Genomic DNA, 17,904 nt, shown 5'->3' with positions numbered 1-17,904 from the left:
TAACAAACCACCAGCGAGCCACATCGCTGACTTGGGTGATGTTTGCACGTGCAAACAATCTTCACAGAGGAAATGACCAATCAGAAAGAAAACAAAGCAAAGTTTCTTCTGTCTGCCCTTTCAATACCTCAACGTGTGACAACTGCATCAAATGAGGAAGTGTCTGACAGTAAACAGTGTGTAGTATATATTATCTTTTTTCTCAGTGTTTGCTCATTTGAACAATGTTCCTCAACTTTTTGTGAATCAATGATCCTCATCAGTTTTACAGTGTAAAACTGTCCTTCAGAAATCAGCAGAGAGATAAGTGTGGGTAGAGGTTTAGCTAGTAGTAGTTTTAGTTTAGCCAGTAGTTATGTCAGATGACCAAAAACAATGAAAAAATGTTAATAATAATACAACTGCCAATGATTTTGACACAAATAAAGAGTAAATTGTTTAATGTTATTAAAGTTAAAGCAATGCTACAAACCAACTTTATAAATGAAAGCAGTCCATGGAGATATTAGATAAGAGAATGCTACAACCTGCAGTAGGTGATTGTACACATTATAGTGGAACAGAGGATGATCCTGCAGAAGGTCCTGAGGCAGTGAGAAGAGGAGGGGGAGAATTTTCGTAGGAACTACTGTAATATAAGTGAAGATTCTGAAATACAGCCATAAAAATGAAGAAATCTAAAATACCTCTCAGTGAATTGTTAGTCACAAATGATGAGCTGGTGAACAGATGTTTTCCTTTAGGTTTGTTTTATAAAGTTTATTTGAGCTATTTTCAGTTTTATATTTACACTCCAAATGAATTCACATTGTGGTATTATGATTTCAGGTTTTCTGGTATGGAGAAAGACAGCTTTCTGTAGATGTCTTGTGTGACAGGTCTGGACCACAAAAACCGTCCGTACCAAAAACGTTGTTAAACCACACCTACATGTCTCTTAAGAGCAAATCTATGATGTGATGATGTCTATGATCTTTCAGTGGTGCCTTTTTCAAATTTTCACCGAGCCAGTCATGTTTTCCAAACTGAGGGATGTCATTGCAGGGCACAGACCAGGGAAATCATCCTTTCAAATAAACCTTACTGATATGCAGATGTAACCAACAGTGTTTTGCTGCAGTGCTACATAATTTGTGGAGTATAACCCATAAAAATGACTCCATAGGTCATTTTGTTCAAGAACATATAGTATTTCAAGTCATGTTTTATTGTTAAGAGTCCTCTAGCAGTTGGGTGAGGTATGATGAAACATGACTCAGCATTTCAGATGGATTATTTTTGACTCTGATGTATTCAGAAACTGATTTTGTTCAACCTCCTCAGGTTCATGATTAGATGATCATTGTAATATGTTTATGGTCAGGGCAGACCACAGTATAGCATGCTTGTTTCCACACACACACACACACACACACACACACTGACACGTGCATGCGACAGACTGAGTGCCATGGTAACCATCAACAGGCCTGACACTTAGTGCTCTGTTCAGCTGTCACCTCCTCCACCTCCCCCTCACCACCTCATCAGCAGGCTGTGAAATATGATGGGAAGCAGACCTGCATTCAGATTGCGTAGGAAAAGTGGTAAATACAAATGTCCTAATTCAGCTCGCTGGAAAACTCATAAGACCCTTAATCCTATGGAATGAGCACACACAATTCCAAAGTATGTATCCCATGTAACCTATATATTTATACACATAAAATAAAGACACTACAGCCCACAACATTTATTTTTTCTGTGCAGCCATGACTGTGTTAATCCTTTAGGCTTTAAGCTAGCAGTTTCCACCTCTTTCAAGTGTTGTGATTAGCTAGGCTAATAACATCCTGGAGCCACAGAATATTCTGGAAAGACAGTTGATCTACTAACCTCCTCAGCTGATCATAGTAAGCTGATCTATCAGTATCTCCCAAAGTGTTGAATTGTTTCTTTAATTATGGAAAAAACAGAGTGTGTCCTGTTAAAAATGACTCCAGGGGCTCTATTTCCCTTCTTGTGCAATTTCTGCATCGCATCAGCTGCAGTCTTTATGCAACTTACACTGAGGTCAGAGGAAAGGTGCATTTGAGGCCATGTGACGGCAATTTTGATGCTTATTTTGACCCAAAATAATGAAAACACCTGCTCAGACAATCTTTTTATTGCTATCACAGGTGCATTTGCAATTTTCCTGACAAGTGCATAAACTAGGATGAGAACAGGTACCCAAATGTAGTTTAATGGCCACACCAACTTGAAAATAACCCTAAATCCACAACTGATCTGCTAGAATTCACTCTGAATAATTTATTTTGTATCATGAAATGCAGTATGTGTAATAATGGATAAAGATTATTTTCAAACAAGATATATACATTAGTCCTCAGTATGTGGTTATAAATATGAATATGGCCAAACAGTGTTGGCACACTTCAGGATGCATCATCTGTCCTTACAAGATGCAGGCAGAAGTGATCTTCAGCCGGTGTGTGGAAATCGCAGATCTGAGACCAAATTACGCAATTACACATCAGTAGGTGCACAAAATAATGTGAAATAACAGACACCCTGCAGACATCCGGATTACTTATGTTAGGCACCAGGTAAAGTCAATCCAACCTCATTAATGTGCTGCAGTCACTCTTAAGTTACAATTACTTCAAACAATCAAATTTCAGAAAGACATGCTGTAGGTTGACTTTGTTGCTACCATGGGGATATATGTTACATGGGATTTTAAATTTTATGATGGTTTGATCCCACCAAAAACATCTGTGGGTCTAGATAAAGTAGGTGACACATCCACTGGTTGTGTGCTCTGGTGAACTGGAGTTACAATATAACTTCACTGTATTATTTTAAAAACAGTGGAGCATTTATAAGGTTACATACAAATTACTCTGAGACCCCCAAGAAGGAGGTTATTTCTTAACCAGCAGGTTATTACTACCAACAGTTATGTATTATATTTTGTCAGCCTCCAGCAAGCATAATAATTATGACATGAGCAAAGGAAACAGTTAGATGACCCAGTATATGTAGGGGTGGATGGCTGGTAGTTAAAACACAGGACTCTCCCACAGGTGGGCTGGGTTCAATCAGGTGTGTAATGTGTTTTTTTCCAAGTAGTTTGTGTGACAGAAAGTAATGAAGCTGTGACTGTCCCACAGTTGCCACTCATTTCCCACAGATCAGATCACAACCGAGTACTTCACACTCACCGTAACAGTAGCAGCATGTAACCACAAGAACTTCTGTGTGGACAACACCACCCCATCCGGGGCAGTTTCTGTTTTCCAAACAATAAACCTTTGCTCACCAAAGACATGAAGGAGCTGCTGAACAAGAAGGGAGCCTTCAGGGAAGGGGACAGGGAGCTTCTGAGGAGCATGCAGAGGAAACTCAAAGGTCACAGGCTATGGGAACAAAATGAGGGGAATCTGAACAGAGCCTACAAGCTGAACCAGTTCTTCAGCAGGTTCTGTACAGGAATCATAGCTGTGCCCTCATCTTCTTCCCCCCCCCCACCACCACCTCCACAGCTGTTTCCTTCTCAGGTTTCCCCAGTGACAAAAACCAATGGCTTACACTGTCCCCGTAACCTCCCTCTCCAATCCTCCAACCATGAATTACAAGATAGCCACCCCTGTTCCAAATAACATGGGCAGATATAAACAAAATACTCAAACACTGCTACCATATACCATCCATGGTGATGCTTTGGTGGACTGGTGACTGAAGGAACCCAAATTTGACGGTCTTATTAGCAGACCTGTCATGAGACTGAAGAGATATAAAGCTACACAAAACAACCAAAACCAAAGGCTAGAAGCCCTGGCAGACAGAACAAGTCCATAACTGAACTGACTCATTCAGACTTGAAACCAACATGTTCAGATGCCGTCAGATTAACACAAAAGAGTGCATGTCTGAAAAGGGCATATAATGACTTTCAGGTCCTGCGCGTTGCTATTGGAGAACCTACTGTATGAGCTGTTGATGTTAAAACAGTAATAACACTTAATGCATTTACATGCATTTAAGTAAGTGGGTCTGAGTCTTACTCAGTTTTCTCCAAGCTGATTAAACATTTGTCACGATTCTGTCCCGTCAGCTTCCGTTCTCGTGCTTTTATTTTGACATTACGTCCTGTTTTCGTTTCATCTCAGTTTCAGACTTTTTACTCTCATTGGCACTCAATAAGTTACACCTGTTTTCACACAGTTATAAGCAGCTTTCCCTCCACTGGAAAGCTGCCAGATTGTTCTTGACTCCATGTAGACTTTCCAGTGTTATCCTTGTATTTGTGATTCTTGTTTCTGACCACCGATTTCTGCCTAGCCCTCCTCATTGTTGTATGTTTATCTGTGTATCGACTATTGGACCGGCTTCTTTGACCTCCCGTTTTGGATCCCTCGGGTGTTAGTGTTTGCCGGCTTTGTATCCGGACTGTTTTTGAATTGGATTATCACTTGGATTATTGTAGTGTCTGTTGTCTCCTGTGCCTTACCAACAGAACACTAGCCTCGTCTAGCCTTATGATAGAATCCGCTCTTTACATTGTTAATATTCTACCGGCCGACCCTGACAACATTACGTACATTTGAAATTCAATTTCTGAAATATATGTTGGGCAATAATGAAACCTGACTTACCCCTGCATGTTAGCAAATGGGACATGGGGCAAACTGAAAACTCAAAGTGTAAATTAAATAGATTTTCACCAGAGGTGATCTCTGTTGCTTTTGGTAGATATTATCAAGCTAATATGTGTTCAAGTGATCATTTTTCTGGTAAGCTTGTTTTTAATAAGCTATTTGATTATATAAAAACAGGTGTGTTTCAGAGGATTTGACAGCTTTGCTTGGTGGTCAAAGCTTTGAACAATCTGACTGCAATATTCACAATATTTTTGCATAGTGGCAGGGCGAGGTGAGTCATTGTCCATTTTTACATAACGTCTATGGTCTTTCCAGGTATATGTCACTCAGAGTACGTTGATTTTTCTACCATTTAAACAGGAATTTGGGGTTTTAATTGGCTTTTCATATACATATAAGTACATATGTGCATGACAATAAACTGCAGACAAGTAAGTGAATGGCTGGCTTTACAAGATGTTTTTCTGAATTTAACTATTTGTAAAATTCAGCTACATTTATTTAAACTGTTAAGAAAAGCTCTGCTCTGTCTACTGTTTTCTCACTGTGCTGTCAGTCTACCACCACTATAGTTAAAATCAATTAACCATACTTCCAAAAATTGGTAATTACGGTAGTGCTGCATGCAGGCTTCACAGTATCCACATTGCTACGAGACATCCAAACATGTTATCACCAAACAGCTTGTAAAAGCACTGAACACACTAAAACGCTTACCTGCCATTTTATTTTGAAATATCTTTGAAATATCTCTGTGCAGATGCATGCTTACATGTAAGTACTCTAAAGTGGTGAGACCCAACTCTAAAGACATCTATTCATCCCCTGTGATGTCATTATCATTGGTACAGGTCTTATATCTTTGCTTTTGACACACAGCATTCCTAATTTGCATGGCTGCTGGAGGTCTGCTGTCAGGAAAATGTCCACAGGTTGTTCTTAGTGCCTGAATAAACAACTCATGCTGCTGTTTTTCTGGTAAAGTAAATTTCTTCCAGAGGCAAAAGGCCAATGTCTTCTCTTAGTGTCTTTGTGCGGTCAGTGCACACACCAGATGAGAAATATCAAAGTGATTATCTTTATGAGGATGTCGCTATAATCAAGGCGTACAAGAACCTTGTGAATTATCATGAAAGCCCACCTCTGTGGAAACATTTAATCTCCAAGCTTAGTGGTGAGCAGTGGAGACATTTAGCTCTTCATAAAATATCACATTGAAGTTGTGAGGCTGGACACGTGCCAGCAGTATCAGGAGCCTTTTGTCCTTCAAATCCAAGGCCTGACATTTTTATAAAAAGGGGAGAGGCTGGTTTAAATAAAGGAAAGGAAGTGTCTCTTCTACAAGTGGTATGGAGTTTATGTAACAGCTGGGGGGAGCAAAAGGAATTAGAACATCACTGATATCTGGTCTGAATTTAGTTTTTGATAAGAGAGGTGGCAAATTGTATTCTACCATTGAAATAATGAATTCACTGATTGTGTTTACTCACATTATAATATGGCCTGTTTTCTTCTGAATATATTTCAACCTGTCAATGGTAAATGAAAAAATGTGGGTTGTCAGGGCTGTCTTTGTCCTCAAAGCACCAGGTAGTGAGAAATAGACTTTATTTTTTCATTATAACACCCCCACCTACATACATATACACATGTATCTGTTAAAAACCCACGGCAGAAACATTCTCCATTGGTTTTACAGGATCATTAGCCACTACAGCTCTTGACATTGAAGATGAAGTGCAGGGAGGGAGGGAGCATGTGATGGAGAGCTGACTGCATTCACTTGTACAGTATGTGAAAAGCTTCAGTTTAACAAATGAGACAAATGCGACAAAGACATCAGTGGAAGTTCAGTCAAAGGAATACAAATGATTTGTGTGTGCATGTACTGTATCTGCAAGACACTGTTACTGAGATTTCATTATCTGGTTGTGAAAGCCTTGAACACATTGGATCTCTCCAGCTCTACATTTAAAATTGATTTGCAATGACTGTAACAGACTGTGCTAGACAACTGCAGGCTGTACTGCAATTATAATACCATTAAGAGTAATGTCACCTGAAATAAGCATTAGGCTTTCATTAGGCATTAGATAATAAGTTTGTTGACAATCTACAGAGTACTTTATGCCATAAACTCCAGTGTCGGCCAAACACTATCAGACACACCGTCCTCCCACCAGACATAATGTACTGTACTCTTTACAGCGCCAGGCGTGCACTAGTCTGCCACTGAAAATAGTCCCCAACAAATACATCATTTCCTTCTGTTTGAGTAACATTTGATAAACACTACAATGATTTGGGGAGAATATTAAGGATTTAGAAAATTAACTGATTGACTGATACAGTTTACCACTGATATGTCACATCAACAAAGATGACCAGGTACTGCAACACAAAATAATGATCGATAGCAATTTACAGAACAGAAATGTCTAAAGCATGGGAATCTATGTAAGCATTCTTTTTGAAATTAATCTGAGACAAATAAATAAACATTAAAAATTAAAATCCTGCTCAACACTTTCAGCCACCTACAGTACAGCTAATCCAGAAAGCCTCTTCTACTACTACTCCTATTTTAAAATAATAGATTCTTTAGGTCAGCACGAAGCCTCAACAATAAATTTCTAAAACTTCTGATATAAAACTTTAAATATTTAGTGTGCTTTTTTTGGCAATGAAATTACTAAAAGGAAACATGTCTCTCTGCCTCTGTAAGCAGAAAGATATGACAGTCCAAACCAGGACAAATCCACCCAGAGGTGGCATCTATATGGTTAGATACCGATAAAGAGACATCTTAATCTGGGTGAACAGACCATTTAAAAGCATTTGTTTCACCAGCATTGTTTATATCAGCATCCCATGTACACAATTGAAAACATGATTTCTGTCATCAAAAGCGTATCTTACAAAAAACATACATGCACCTTATTTGTTTAATTGCACCCCCTTCCCAAACATCCCCCAAAACACATATATCATACACATGAACAACTGTAGCTAGTCGATGCATAACATATTATCAGCACAATAACTCTAAGCGCTCTGCTGGGAAGCTCGCACCATCCCTTTGTCTACCTCATCACATGACATGATTTTCATTTTAGCAACCGCAGCAGTCACCAAGGAACATTTCTGCAAACTTTTGGATGTGTGTGAGTCTATGTGTGTCAGTGCACCTACCTGAAGTGTGGTGGGCTAACGCAAAGGGCTCTGCTCTGTTTCTGAGTGCAGCCTCACTCTGGCAGCTTTGCCTGGCTGCCACTGCCTCTGATTGGATGTGTGGTGGAAGAGGGTGTAGTGGAAACAGCCAATACTTGAGCTTTCTCTGATGAACACAGTCAGAAAGGACTTCATCTTGTGCTCACACATAAATTCTGTCCACCAGTGGAAATGGTTTGAATTACCAGCTTATTTCTCTCCAATGTAGGAAGAACTTTATTGGCTGTTTGTTGGAATTTACACCAATGTCTATATGTTTTTTGGGGTTATAATGAAAAAAAAAATCATTTTTGGTTTTCCTGATGTTTAAAACAGAAAACATTGACATAAATTTCTATTCTGAGAATCTTGTGGTTTAGCAGTGTGCTGGGCCCAAGCCAGCAAATTTGTGGCCACTTGGGGGCAGGAGAAACAAGTTACGAACATAACTGATATAGCATCAGTTTTTCATTGATATGGTGAACTTATAGCAAACAGTGGCTCATTCATTCAGCAGCTGATGGTTGTTAGCCCAATATTCACTCTGTTTTAGCTTTGTTTTTGGTCTCTACCAACATGCTTATCATCAGCACACTGGTTTCTAACTGTGCAGTACACCTGTGAGTCTATAACTGTTCAGAGTTGTTCACTGTGGCTGGTTGACATGTAAACCAATATGAAGGGGGAGTAAATAACTGGTTGAGAAATGGCTGGGTGGAGCTTAACAGAGCAGGAAGAGGAAGAGGTGGATGATTATCTGCTGAGTCTCATGCTAATACTAGTTTGATTTCCAGAACTTGTATATAGTTTTAAAAATATTTAACAGTTTTGTGAGTTCAGTGGAACAACAAAGTCATATGATGAAGGAATGAGTAAAAACCATTTGAATCTACCTAAACCCAACCAAACTTAAATCCCAGTCATGTCTTAAAATGGTTTTATTTATTTAACAGAGATTCCTAGTTTTGAATGGTACAGACAAATGACAAAATGTCCTGCTGCTCAGATCAGAGAATACTTGGGGACATGGACAAAGGTATTTCAAGATTTAATCTGGAGGACTTCAGGGCTGTTTGCCTTGGATTTAGTCTGCTGTTAACTGTATGAGGACTGTTAGGCTGATTAAATTACAGGCTAGACCGTACATTCTTGAGCAGTTAAATCACTTTTGGTCATTCAGGCTCTGTTTCTGCACAATTTTTAACAGTTATATTAATGTGCCAGAAATTATCTTGATTTTGACAAGTTTTACATCAAAATAGAAAGAACTATGTGGGAGATATAGCCCTTTTAATACAAACGTTTTCTGTAAATCCTCTCAAACCAAATCTGGGTTGTGGCACTAATGTAATATCCATTATTTTACTTCAAATTGAATATGCTGAAGAACTGAGCCTGTGATGGCTGCTCCTGCAGCCACACACCTTAGGTTTCCTTGTGGGTTTCATTCAGTGCTTCTCCCCATTTAGTTCCTGTTGACCTTTTAAACTCATTACTTCACAGTGCACATACACCAGCAAAGAGAAACGATGACACACATTTGACACTGTTTTTGTTTCATTTTTGTTGTTTATTTAATATGTTCAGCAGAACATTGTTTTCTATTTGTAGCTCATCCACTTAGCTATTAACTTCTTTATAGTCACAATTTAGTTTAACTGTCCTATTTGCTGTTTCTTTGACCTGCCAGGGCCGAAGATGTTGTTGCTGGTTGCTGTTGCAGGAGAGGCATTTTGTCAAGCATGAGCAAAAGACGTCCCAGGTAAAGCACAGCTGGCCTACACCATACACCCACCTCAAAGTGGGCTGGAATCAAGTTTCTAATTTAGATTATTATTTTTATTTTTAGTAGGAAGAGTTGTGCCTTCCCGTTAATTGTAGTAAAGCTACACTGAGGAAGACAGCTGTATTTTTATTAATTATTTTTTGTATGACTTGTAGTCATTTCTATATAAAAGGACAGCTGGTGTGGTTCAATAATTTTATTTTATTTGCTGTGAAATCAGTTCACTTGGCATCTTGTTATAAAACCAGACAACAGATGGGCCTGTTGTTGTAGTTCCTGGAGTGAATTAACCAATCATTTGGAGTGTTTCTTTAAATTAAGAACAGGTCCAAATTTACCAAACATTCAGTTAATGACAAGCATTCTGTATTGCATCTCCCAGCGGGACTTTGTGACTACCACCTGATTAAAAAAAAAAAAACAAACAAAGAGAAAACTACAACTACCTTTCTGATGTTTAGAGCTTTAAAGCAACCCAGCACTTTTCCAGTAGAGTGTTTAGAGGTTAGAGAGCCCTGGGCAACAAAATGAGTAACTCTGCCAACAGAGTAATGTTAACCCACCTGTTATATTCATTTCAGCAGTGATGTTCCTGGGTTAACTTTACCATTACTAACCATTTCAATCACTATTTAGTGCAATGGTATTCTTTACCTCTCACAGATTATGGTTCAATGAGGATAATGCACTCTTTTTTCATAAAACATGCATGTTACAACTTTTTTTATGTATATTGGAAAGACCTACATATAAAATACATTATTTTTACATGTCATAGATTTTTAAAAGTTTTTTTTGCACTTTGAAATCTTTTCTTTTTATGAAGTGATGTTGATAATTTAACGAGACACCTCTTCTGTTGACCCGAACAGTATTTTTGTAATATAAACATGCAGGGGGAGGTTGCAAATATGTGAAATGAACCATTTTCATTTTATATGTTGATTACACCTATTAAACCAAGCAGAAGAAGTTTCATACCAATAAAAAACGTTTAACTATTGTTTTAACTTTACACCGGGACAGTTTGACCTGCAACATAACAGGAGGGTTAATATCAGATGTCTGTTTATGTGGGACTCAAATGAGACACTAGCCCAAGTGCCCATCTCTGGTTAGTAGGGTGGTCCAAAATCCTAAAATCCAAAATTGACATTTTGGGAGACCTGTAAATGTTACTGAATCCAGCTGAAATTTTGCACAAAGGTTCACAGTCTGATGTGGAAACAAAGCACCACATGTCTCACTGTGTAGTGAACCTTTTATTAAAACTCTATTTTTGATTGATCACCTTACTGGGTAGTGCAAACGACATCAGCAATGTATTACTGACTCCAGTCCGTCCATGGTGAATAGAGTATGAGTCATCTTAAGAGCCATGTGAAAAAATAAATAAAATAAAAAAGGTGTGTTCCTGTTAGAGGAGGGAGAGTAGAGTATATTCAGACAGTGGTTACACTCTCACACCATAATGGAGAGACAGAATAACTGTGAATATTGAATTTCAGTGACAGTAATAAGAATGAATGGCCCTGGGTGTCTCACTCTTCAGGTTTTTCTCTTGCATAAGGAATTGCTGTTATATAACTGTATCCTCTAAGCATGATTCTAAAGTGTTGCCTTGTTATATCTCCACCCTCCTCCATGTTTTTCATAACACCACAGAGATGCAGAGGGGGAGAGAAAGTACCAAGGACAAATGTTTTACATTAGAAAAGGAACCACGGCATTCAGTTCATTCTTCTGTCAGTTCTTGTGTCCATGTAGATGGGCAAACCTAGCTTTATACAGAAGAGCTGACACATACACTTCACAAATTGACCTCATTATAAGTATATTTATGCTTTTTTTAAATCATGATTTAAAGAAGTGCTCACTTTGAGCCCGGTGATCCCTAAAAGTATTATTAAATATTATTAACTCATTTTTGAAATTTAACAGAATAAAACCAGACATGCCATCTCACTCTCTCAAAGTTGGACAAGCTTTGGTGATGATTATAGGCAAAGTTAAAGAGGCTTCAGTTTGAATGGCAGCAGTAAGTTATAATAGCATGATTTTTTTTTTAACTTAACAGACACAGAAACACTGTCACTATTAGTTCATGAGGAAATTGTTTTAATCACAAAGTAACAACCCAGCTCAGTTAGTTTACACAGTTATAAACAAGAGCATGTCTTCCTATGCCATGGAAATGGTATATAAATATTTCCTCAGTGCCTTTTACACTAGATGACGATGTGGACACCTGAATATTCCATACATACATGATGGGATTTTGCAACAAAAGGCAGCTATAACAACCACCAGTCTGCTGGCTTTGGCTTTGCACCAGATACTGGCTGCAGGTTTTTATTCCCATTCAGCCTCAGTAGCATTAGTCAGGTGTAACACTGATGTTGGGAGATAAGGGCTGGCTCACAATCAATGTTCCAGTTCATCCCATTGGCAGTGGATGGGTTTGAGATCAATCCTCTGTGTAGGTCAAAATCTTCCACAGAAAATTGGAAAAGTTATATTTTATGAAGCTGGTTTAGTGCTCAATTGTATTTTTGTGTTGAAGCAGAATAGGGACAAATACACTACTAAATTAAATCATCATTGCTATTAGAACTAAAGACTTGCCTCAACACAGTAATGTCATAGGCGTTCTTTAAAGAGGGGACTCCACTGGTTTAACTGGTGCCCCTTGGCTAATACTAGACTGAAAGAAAGTCACTTTCGGCTTTTCCCGTTTTTAGGGGTCGTCACAGCGAATCGTCACACTGACGACTTGCATGTTGACATTTGGCACGTGTTTTACACCGGATGCCCTTCCTGACGCAACCCTGATTCGAACCCAGGCCGCAGCGGCGAGAGCGCTGCCCCTTAACCACTACTAGATTACAAAACATTAATATAGTCTTTATTTACCACTCATACATTTTTTTGTGTAACTTATAATCAATTATAGAATATATAATGTAAGACTACCAAATAATAAAAAACAAAACAAAATAAAACTGAGACATGGATACTCTCTGTACCCATGTTAATGTAACTGTGTAATGATACTAATTTACCAGCAGGTGGCAATAAAGCTTTTTGAATAAACTAGGCACAAGGACTGACACTGTTTATGGCGACGAGCTGTTTCCCTCAGTCAAGATAAGGATATTTGCAACAAATGTCATATGATGGTTAGCATACGAACTATGTTCAAGTCTATGAGCCATGACAAATCTTCTGAAGGACAAGAAAAAAGAAAGAAAGAACCATTTAATCAATCTGAAAAAGCATCAATTCCTACATTCCTTCTTCAACAGCTTCATCTTCATCTTCTCCACAGCCTGTGTTATCCATGCAGTTAGGGACTGTGCTTTCCATGCTTGTGGATGAACGTCGGTTTGTGGAGCCCTAAATCATCCCACTTTGTACAGGTGCCTTCAATAATGTCTCTGCAGCCTGTAACCATGGCTGTGTCCACTTTGGGGTGGAAGACTTTGCTCTTGTATCCCTCCGGGTGGTATGAGAGACACTCCTCCGCATCACTTTCTTCATTAACATATTTGGCCTCATAGCCATCATCGTCGTCACTGTTGGCTATGATCACCAGTTCAGCCTGGATGTCTTCTTCCTCCTCAGCATTCTCATAGCCCATGAAGATCATGGTGACAGGTTGTGATTCTAGCTCGTCCGGCAGGGTGTCGACAATGTTCACAGGGGTGATACTCTCTGCACAGAAGGGCGAAGGTCTGTTAAAATGATCTGGAGTCTCTATTGTGTAATTAGGATCAGACTCATAGCTAGTTAGTGAAGGACTATGGTTATCTACAGCAGTATATGCTGGCTGTATGGGCGCTGGCATTTCTTCAGAACTGGTTTTAACTGAGACCAGTGCTGCTGGGTTTAGACCGCCAATATCCATCTTGCTGTTATTGAGTTCTCGGGGGGTTTTGGCAGGAAAGTGAGGCTGTGGAAATACATAGTTGTCACTTTTGGCCTGTCCTGGAAAGTAGGGCTTGGTTTCATCTCTAGATTTTTGGACTCTTGACAAGGTGTCTTGCTGTGTGGGCATAGGGCTGAGACTCTTACTTTGGGTTTTCCATCCCTCTAAGTCTTGGCTCTGCTGGTTTTCCTCACTGAAGATTTCAGCCCTGTTAATGGATGAGATTGCATATTGGAAAGGTCTGGGGCTGGGTGTTAGGGTTTCCCTCTGTGCTTTAATTGACGCTGCTGGTGTTGAAGGCCTGCTGCTCCCTGTGTAGGGTACGGAGTAGACAGGCCGATGGTACTGCACCTCAGCGGACATGTTTTGATCTGTGGCCATACGTAGGAGCTCTTCTACCTCTGTGGATGTCAACCCTTCAGCTGCTCCACTGTGCATTTTGCTTCCCTCTGAGTGCAGTGCATGTACAGACTTGCGCCCATCATCATAAACCTTTTGCCCCCGTTCGGGGATGGTTTCTGCAGTGATGGGTACTGTGGAGACCACTTGAGCTTTTCCTGTTCTCTTATTTTGCACCACACTGATTTCTATTGCAAATGTAGCTGGAATGAAAAAAAGACTCAGATGAAGGTCTTTGGACAAAGACTAGAAAATAACATTTTTGTCACTGATCACTTCATCTAATAAAAACTGACATACTACTGTCTTACATTTAGTTAAGTATTTTAATTAAGATCAGTGTAACGTAACAGTCCGTGAGTAACAAAATCATTTATATGTTACATAATATCCTTCTTCAAATAAGCTGACTAATTCCAACTAATTAATTAATTGCAGCCCTACATTAAACAAGCATGGAGGTCTTGACCAAGAAGTAATCTCTCCTAGTGTAATGGATTCTTTTGTGCATCTTCCAGCACCTAGCATTTCCGATGCTTCTCAGATTAAGGATAACAAGTTACAGAAGGAAAAAGGACTGGACACTCACAGCACTTGGTTAAGTTTAGGGAAAGATCATTGTCTGCTGTAACCTTCCCACTGATGAAAACTTTGCTGTCTCTGAAGTACGACTTCAGCTTTGTTAGGCAGTGCTAGGCACTGATGCAGGCAGTGATTCTCTGCTCTCCTCACAGTGAAATCTATAGCTTAATAAAACCTGGGGCATTTTCAGTCAGAGCAGACAGTTTACACCTCAAGAGCACAGAATGGATATCTAGCCACCAAGACACGTATCTGTGAAATTAAAATTCTTCTCTGTCCTGTTGTGTACTATTTGTGCCGTACCATATTTTCAACACATAATCCTGACAGGATGATCACTCGTGCGACATGCTGAGTAGATACTATATTATGTATGTACCTTTTTTTGGTTCTTCACTACCAGGATTACATATAGGAGGGATTTGTGCTGGTGTCAGTGGGATAGATGCTGGGATATCTGGGAGTGATGAGGGGACATAATGTGTCACATCTGTTGAGAAAACATGACAGGTAAAATACAAGAAAACGAAAGCTGCAAACTGTAAAAGATCGCCATTTAAGGCTCTTGATATACCAAGGCCTCAAAACATTATTATAATAGGATAGGGATTATGACCTAGTTATGTATTTATTACAGGATAGGATTTTTTTTTTGAGTGCAAGATGTTGAAATGGATATCACTCTCACATCACTGTGTTAAGTACAGAGCTCAGAACATGTTCAGCTTACCTTAAGGACAGGAAGCAGGCAAAATGGCCTATCGGTTTTTGTCCAAAGTTAAAATTTGCACCTACTGTACGAACAGCTCTAAAGCCCACTACAGTGTTATACATTCTATCTTGTTTGAAAATGGACAGAAATGTAAAAATAACCATTTGTGTTGGGCAAAGAAAGAAATCATTCCAACATGTAATTCCCTCTAAAACCACAAACTGATGTATTTGCATTTAGGTTTGTGTATACATAAACAAACTGGATACAACATATTAATTGTTAATTAGTATGCATTGATAGCTGTTTTTTTCTTTTACTTTAGACAAAGCCAGATTAGCTGTTTCCCCTGCTTCCAGTCCTTATGCTAAGCCAGGTTAGCCACATCCTGACTCCAGCTGCTATCCTTCACAAAATCCTATTCTGAAAGAATAATATATTTTTGAGTGAAATGTTATAGGACTTACATCCCTATTATAATGGCGTTTGTTATTTTTTTTAGCTGGAATCACAAATACATGTTGTGAATTATCTCAAGATAACTAAATATTTACATCATTAACTTGGTATGACAATGTGAAGCACCAGAAAATCACAATTTGTTATTGCCAGAAAATAAAATCCTGAATTTCAGTGGTGATAATGGCTGACAGAATAAATGTTGGTAACAGACATTAAAGGAATAGTTAGGATTTTTCAGGTTGGTGTTGAAACAATAGAGATGCATCCATGTGTATGTGAAAATAGCAAGGAACTGTCCAGGGAAATAAAAGAGGGAAATTTGTTTTAAATAGCTTTGAAATATACCGACTCAAATTAGCTTAGTGGAACAACCGAAGCTGCATTTGAGCCTCAGATGAACTGTGGAGTGCGTTTTGCACAGGGGTTTGTCACTCATTTTGTGCAGTGTAGTCACATTCTGAGCGGAAACTTTCAGGGTCAGTGTGGAGAGTAAGAGGAGTGACAATGACTTATTCTCACACGGGGATACATCAATATTACGTTAACACCAACTTGAAAAATCCCAAACTATGCCTTTAAGACATGATCTGAAAATAATCAGTTTGTGCCTGAATGATAAACAACAGATAAAATACTACAACTAGTTAAATGACTAACATTCATGTTAGTCAAACTTAGTAACTCAAGTATAAGTGAGTATTATTAATGGATGGATAGAATATGTTAACTCTTTTATTACAGAACAGTGCATTAAAACTAACATATTATGTTAGTTTGTGGGGAAAATACTGTTACAGAAAAGTATATATACTAAATTAAGTAAAGCAACAAATTAACCAATCACACTAAAATGCCACAAAAGCGTTTACCTGCCTGGGACTCTGCATTTAGCTCCTACATGTGAAGACACAATAGTGGAGAGTCAAAGTGGTGAAAAAAGCAGGAAGTCAGCATCACAGCAGAGGTACAGATGAATGGTGTTTACCAGTTCTTTCAGTGTTTGTAAGTCTAAATACAGACAGCAACCAGAAAACAAACCATGCATATTACTTGTACACTGCACGTCCACCGTGTGAGCAGTCCATTTACATGCTAGCTTCTTCACTCAAATCAGCCTCTTGTGAACCAAAGCACACCCACACAGTCCTCAGTGAGTGCATCTTGTTAGAAACATGCAGAGATGGAGGAAGTGCCACAGGTGCTAGAGTGACTGGAAAATATTTTAATTTAAATTTTGCAAAGTACATTTAGAGAAAGCATTTGAATCTAGTCACTAAGTTGTACTGAAAAAATAAATGTCAAACCTGAAAGCAAGGATAGGATTTTTTTTTTTCCAGCAGGAGGAAACATATTTAACACAGTCTGAGCAGTATACGTTTAATTGTCACAATGTATGCATCCACCCTTTTCACAATCAGAATCAGAATCACCTTTTTTGGCCAGGTGTGTTGGACACACAAGGAATCTGACTCTGGTACAGTGGCTCTCAATGCGTATGTACATGTCCTTATGTAAGACAGCATTGGCCACTAAACAATGTAAGGCTGAGAACAGAAGTAAAGAAGTAATGTACAATCAAACAAAGGAATCCTTAGGGGGAACACGTAAGCACAGCCATACATTAGAGATTGTTTTAGATGATGTTTATTGTGCTTACCTCCAAAAGTCAAAAGTGCAGATTAGTAACCCCCCCAAAGGAACATGTGTTTCTACATAAAAAATTAAAAAAAAAACTCAGCTACATATGGACTATAGTAATATCGAATTTATGAGAAGAAATTAGTGGGACAGTGTATACGGTTTCACCAACTCAACAAATTACAGCATTGAGAGAGCACAAGCTTCCAAGGCAGCTCAGTTTCCCCATGATCCCACTAAAAAATGTGTGGAACAAGATGAGGATCCAGATCACCACCAGAATGTAATGAATTATTCTGTGGGCCATAACTAACAGTACCTCTCCAAAAAAACCATTCCAAATCCATTCATAATTTTTTGAGTTATGTTGTGAACAAACAATAACAGCGGTATTAGCATAGCCTCTTTGGCTGAGGCAACAATGTATGACTATCTAATGGAATCTGGGTGTAATGGACAAAACACAAAGACAAAGAGACACTTACACTTGTGACCATCTTTTGTCCATTAAATGTTGTATTCTACATCTATGCAAAAATAT

General features: G+C 38.7%; 1 protein-coding gene across 2 annotated transcripts in view; it reads right to left on the bottom strand.

Annotated features, from left to right (window-relative positions):
- palmdb (palmdelphin b) overlaps positions 1-17,904 on the bottom strand; it is a 56,223-nt gene that overhangs the window by 10,191 nt on the left and 28,128 nt on the right. The window contains exon 1 of one of the 2 annotated variants that reach the window (XM_020608946.1): positions 7,839-7,942. The exons of the other annotated variant lie outside the window; for it this stretch is intronic. The gene's annotated coding sequence lies outside the window, so the exon portion shown is untranslated. Of the gene's footprint in view, positions 1-7,838; positions 7,943-17,904 lie in introns of those variants that run through there. 2 annotated transcript variants of the gene reach the window in all.

This window comes from Monopterus albus, unplaced genomic scaffold (genome assembly GCF_001952655.1).
Source record: "Monopterus albus unplaced genomic scaffold, M_albus_1.0 scaffold96.1, whole genome shotgun sequence".
NCBI lineage: Eukaryota > Metazoa > Chordata > Actinopteri > Synbranchiformes > Synbranchidae > Monopterus > Monopterus albus.
The sequence above is the reverse complement of the archived record's forward strand: the minus strand, read 5'-3'. Positions and strand labels throughout refer to the sequence as shown.